Source organism: Pseudophryne corroboree, chromosome 6 (genome assembly GCF_028390025.1).
Source record: "Pseudophryne corroboree isolate aPseCor3 chromosome 6, aPseCor3.hap2, whole genome shotgun sequence".
Classification (NCBI taxonomy): domain Eukaryota; kingdom Metazoa; phylum Chordata; class Amphibia; order Anura; family Myobatrachidae; genus Pseudophryne; species Pseudophryne corroboree.
Genome location: NC_086449.1, coordinates 436,297,990 through 436,303,989, shown reverse-complemented (window position 1 = coordinate 436,303,989; position 6,000 = coordinate 436,297,990).

Here is a 6,000-nt window from a genome sequence, read left to right as displayed (position 1 = left end):
CTATATGACTGTGACAGCACACTGGGTAGATGTATTGCCTCCCGCAGCAAGAACAGCAGCGGCGGCACCAGTAGCAGCATCTCGCAAACGCCAACTCGTTCCTAAGCAGGCTACGCTTTGTATCACCGCTTTCCAGAAAAGGCACACAGCTGACAACCTCTTACGGAAACTGAGGAACATCATCGCAGAATGGCTTACCCCAATTGGACTCTCCTGGGGATTTGTGACATCGGACAACGCCACCAATATTGTGCGTGCATTACATCTGGGCAAATTCCAGCACGTCCCATGTTTTGCACATACATTGAATTTGGTGGTGCAGAATTATTTAAAAAACGACAGGGGCGTGCAAGAGATGCTGTCGGTGGCCCGAAGAATTGCGGGCCACTTTCGGCATTCAGCCACCGCGTGCCGAAGACTGGAGCACCACCAAACATTCCTGAACCTGCCCTGCCATCATCTGAAGCAAGAGGTGGTAACGAGGTGGAATTCAACCCTCTATATGCTTCAGAGGATGGAGGAGCAGCAAAAGGCCATCCAAGCCTATACATCTGCCCACGATATAGGCAAAGGAGGGGGAATGCACCTGACTCAAGCGCAGTGGAGAATGATTTCAACGTTGTGCAAGGTTCTGCAACCCTTTGAACTTGCCACACGTGAAGTCAGTTCCGACACTGCCAGCCTGAGTCAGGTCATTCCCCTTATCAGGCTTTTGCAGAAGAAGCTGGAGACATTGAAGGAGGAGCTAAAACAGAGCGATTCCGCTAGGCATGTGGGACTTGTGGATGGAGCCCTTAATTCGCTTAACCAGGATTCACGGGTGGTCAATCTGTTGAAATCAGAGCACTACATTTTGGCCACCGTGCTCGATCCTAGATTTAAAACCTACGTTGTATCTCTCTTTCTGGCAGACACAAGTCTGCAGAGGTTCAAAGACCCGCTGGTGAGAAAATTGTCAAGTCAAGCGGAACGTAACCCGTCAACATCTCCTCCTTCACATTCTCCCGCAACTGGGGGTGCGAGGAAAAGGCTAAAAATTCCGAGCCAACCCGCTGGCGGTGATGCAGGGCAGTCTGGAGCGAGTGCTGACATCTGGTCCGGACTGAAGGACCTGCCAACGATTACTGATATGTCGTCTACTGTCACTGCATATGATTCTCTCACCATTGAAAGAATGGTGGAGGATTATATGAGTGACCGCATCCAAGTAGGCACGTCAGACAGTCCGTATGTATACTGGCAGGAAAAAGAGGCAATTTGGAGGCCCTTGCACAAACTGGCTTTATTCTACCTAAGTTGCCCATCCTCCAGTGTGTACTCCGAAAGAGTGTTTAGTGCAGCCGCTCACCTTGTCAGCAATCGGCGTACGAGGTTACTTCCAGAAAATGTGGAGAAGATGATGTTCATCAAAATGAATTATAATCAATTCCTCCGTGGAGACATTCACCTGCAGCAATTGCCTCCAGAAAGTACACAGGGATCTGAGATGGTGGATTCCAGTGGGGACGAATTAATAATCTGTGAGGAGGGGGATGTACACAGTGAAAGGGGTGAGGAATCGGAGGATGATGATGAGGTGGACATCTTGCCTCTGTAGAGCCAGTTTGTGCAAGGAGAGATTGATTGCTTCTTTTTTTGGTGGGGGCCCAAACCAACCAGTCATTTCAGTCACAGTCGTGTGGCAGACCCTGTCGCTGAAATGATGGGTTCGTTAAAGTGTGCATGTCCTGTTTATACAACATAAGGGTGGGTGGGAGGGCCCAAGGACAATTCCATCTTGCACCTCTTTTCTCTTTCATTTTTCTTTGCATCATGTGCTGTTTGGGTCAATTTTTTTGAAGTTCTATCCTGTCTAACACTGCAGTGCCACTCCTAGATGGGCCAGGTGTTTGTGTCGGCCACTTGTGTCGCTTAGCTTAGCCATCCAGCGACCTCGGTGCAAATTTTAGGACTAAAAATAATATTGTGAGGTGTTCAGAATAGACTGGAAATGAGTGGAAATTATGGTTATTGAGGTTAATAATACTATGGGATCAAAATGACCCCCAAATTCCACGATTTAAGCTGTTTTTTAGGGTTTTTTGAAAAAAACACCCGAATCCAAAACACACCCGAATCCGACAAAAATTTTCGGTGAGGTTTTGCCAAAACACGTCCGAATCCAAAACACGGCCGCGGAACCGAATCCAAAACCCGAAAAATGTCCGGTGCACATCAATAATTTCTCTGACGTCCTAGTGGATGCTGGGAACTCCGTAAGGACCATGGGGAATAGCGGGCTCCGCAGGAGACTGGGCACTCTAAAAGAAAGATTAGGTACTATCTGGTGTGCACTGGCTCCTCCCTCTATGCCCCTCCTCCAGACCTCAGTTAGAATCTGTGCCCGGCCCGAGCTGGTTGCACACTAGGGGCTCTCCTGAGCTCCTAGAAAAGAAAGTATTTGTTAGGTTTTTTATTTTCAGTGAGATCTGCTGGCAACAGACTCACTGCTACGAGGGACTAAGGTGAGAAGAAGCGAACCTACCTGCTTGCAGCTAGCTTGGGCTTCTTAGGCTACTGGACACCATTAGCTCCAGAGGGATCGAACACAGGCCCAGCCTCGGTCGTCTGGTCCCGGAGCCGCGCCGCCGTCCCCCTTACAGAGCCAGAAGCAAGAAGAACGTCCTGGAAATCGGCGGCTGAAGACTTCGGTCTTCATTAAGGTAGCGCACAGCACTGCAGCTGTGCGCCATTGCTCTCTATGCACACTGATGGGTGCAGGGCACAGGGGGGGTGGGGGGGGGGCGCCCTGGGCTGCAATTAGAGTACCTTAACTTTGGCAAACAACACATAATATAGCCTAATAAGCTATATATGTGTAAAAATCCCCTGCCATAATACAATTATAAGAGCGGGAGAAGTCCACCTAAAAAGGGGCGGGGCTATCTCCCTCAGCAAACTGGCGCCATTTTCTCTTCACAGTGCAGCTGGAAGACAGCTCCCCAGGCTCTCCCCTGCAGTTTCCAAACTCAAAGGGTTAAAAAGAGAGAGGGGGGGGCACTAAATTTAGGCGCAAACTGTATATAAAAATCAGCTATAGGGATAAATCACTTTCTATTAGTGTAAATCCCTGATTAAATAGCGCTGTGGTGGGTGCTGGCATACTCTCTCTCTGTCTCCCCAAAGGACTTTGTGGGGTCCTGTCCTCAGTCAGAGCATTCCCTGTGTGTGTGCGGTGTGTCGGTACGGCTGTGTCGACTTGTTTGATGAGGAGGCTTATGTGGAGGCGGAGCAGGTGCCGATAAATGTGATGTCACCCCCCCGCGGGGCCGACACCAGAGTGGGTGGATATGTGGAAGGTATTAACCGACAGTGTCAACTCCTTACATAAAAGGCTGGATGACGTAACAGCCATGGGACAGCCGGCTTCTCAGCCCGTGCCTGCCCAGGCGTCTCAAAGGCCATCAGGGGCTCAAAAACGGGCGCTACCTCAGATGGCAGACACAGATGTCGACACGGAGTCTGACTCCAGTGTCGACGAGGTTGAGACATATACACAATCCACTAGGGGCATCCGTTGCATGATTTCGGCAATGAAAAATGTGTTACACATTTCTGACATTAACCCAAGTACCACTAAAAAGGGGTTTTATGTTTGGGGAGAAAAAGCAGCCAGTGTTTTGTTCCCCCATCAGATGACTTGAATGAAGTGTGTGAAGAAGCGTGGGTTTCCCCCGATAAGAAACTGGTAATTTCTAAAAAGTTACTGATGGCGTACCCTTTCCCGCCAGAGGATAGGTCACGTTGGGAGATATCCCCTAGGGTGGATATGGCGCTCACACATTTGTCAAAAAAGGTGGCACTGCCGTCTCAGGATACGGCCACCTTGAAGGAGCCTGCTGATAGAAAGCAGGAGGAAATCCTGAAGTCTGTATATACACACTCAGGTACTATACTGAGACCTGCAATTGCCTCAGCATGGAGGTGTAGTGCTGCTGCAGCGTGGTCTGATACCCTGTCAGATAATAGTGTTACCCTCGACAGGGATACTATTTTGCTAACCATAGAGCATATTAAAAGACGTCGTCTTATATATGAGGGATGCACAGAGGGATATTTGCCGGCTGGCATCCAGAATTAATGCAATGTCCATTTCTGCCAGGAGGGTATGTGGACAGGTGATGCTGATTCTAAAAGGCACATGGAGATTCTGCCTTATAAGGGTGAGGAATTGTTTGGGGATGGTCTCTCGGACCTCGTATCCACAGCAACAGCTGGGAAGAATTTTTTTTTACCTCAGGTTCCCTCACAGCCTAAGAAAGCACCGTATTAACAGGTACAGTCCTTTCGGCCTCAGAAAAGCAAGCGGGTCAAAGGCGCTTCCTTTCTGCCAGAGGCAAGGGAAGAAGGAAAAAGGCTGCACCAGACAGCCAGTTCCCAGGATTAAAAATCTTCCCCCGCTTCCTCTAAGTCCACCGCATGACGCTGGGGCTCCACAGGCTGAGCCAGGTGCGGTGGGGGCGTGTCTCCGGAACTTCAGCGACCAGTGGGCTCGCTCACAGATGGATCCCTGGGTTCTGCAAGTAGTATCACAGGGATACAAGCTGGAGTTCGAGGCGACTCCCCCTCGCCGTTACCTCAAATCAGCCTTGCCTGCTGCCCTCAGAGAAAGGGAGGTAGTACTGGCGGCATTTCACAAGCTGTATCATCAGCAGGTGATAATCAAGGTACCCCTCCTTCAACAGGGACGGGGTTACTATTCCACAATGTTGTGGTACCGAAACCAGACGGTTCGGTAGGACCCATTCTAAATTTAAAATCCTTGAACATTTATATAAAAAAGTTCAAGTTCAAAGTACCTCAAGGGTGTGGTACAGGACTGTCATTACCAATTCCAGACGTTGCCGTCTGGTCTGTCCACGGCACCGTGGGTATTTACCAAGGTAATGGCCGAAATGATGATGCTCCTCCGAAAGAAGGGAGTCATGATTATTCCGTACTTGGACGATCTCCTTATAAAGGCGAGGTCCAAAGAGCAGTTGCTAGTCGGCGTGGCACTATCTCAGGAAGTGCTGCATCAGCACGGCTGGATTCTGAATATCCCAAAGTCGCAGCTGATTCTTGCGACGCGTCTGCTGTTCTTGGGCATGATTCTGGACACAGAACAGAAGAAGATATTTCTCCCAGAGGAGAAGGCCCAGGAATTATCATCTCTGGTCAGGGTCCTCCTGAAACCAAAGCAGGTGTTGGTGCATCCCTGCACGCGAGTCCTGGGAAAGATGGTAGCTTCTTACGAAGCAAGTCCCTTCGGCAGATTCCATGCAAGGATCTTCCAGTGGGATCTGTTGGACAAGTGGTCCGGATCGCATCTCCAGATGCATCGGTTAATCACCCTGTCCCCGCGGGCCAGGGTGTCTCTGCTGTGGTGGCTGCAGAGTGCTCATCTGCTCGAAGGCCGCAGATTCGGCATACAGGACAGGGTCCTGGTGACCACGGATGCAAGCCTCCGAGGTTGGGGGGCAGTCACCCAGGGAAGAAACTTCCAAGGACAATGGTCAAGTCAGGAAACTTCCCTACACTTAAATATTCTGGAACTAAGGGACATTTACAACGCCCTGAGTCAAGCAGAACCCCTGCTTCTAAACCAACCAGTTCTGATTCAGTCAGACAACATCACATCGGTCGCCCATGTAAACCGCCAGGGCGGCACAAGCAGCAGGGTGGCAATGGCAGAAGCCACAAGGATTCTTTGATGGCGGAGAATCACGTGATAGCACTGTCAGCAGTGTTCATTCCGGGAGTGGACAACTGGGAAGCAGATTTCCTCAGCAGGCACGACCTCCACCCGGGAGAGTGGGGACTTCATCCAGAAGTCTTCCAGCTGATTGTGAACCGTTGGGAACGGCCACAGGTGGACATGATGGCGTCCTGCCTCAACAAAAAGCTAAAAAGATATTGCACCAGGTCAAGGGACCCTCAGGCGATAGCTGTGGACGCTCTAGTGACACCGTGGGTGTACCA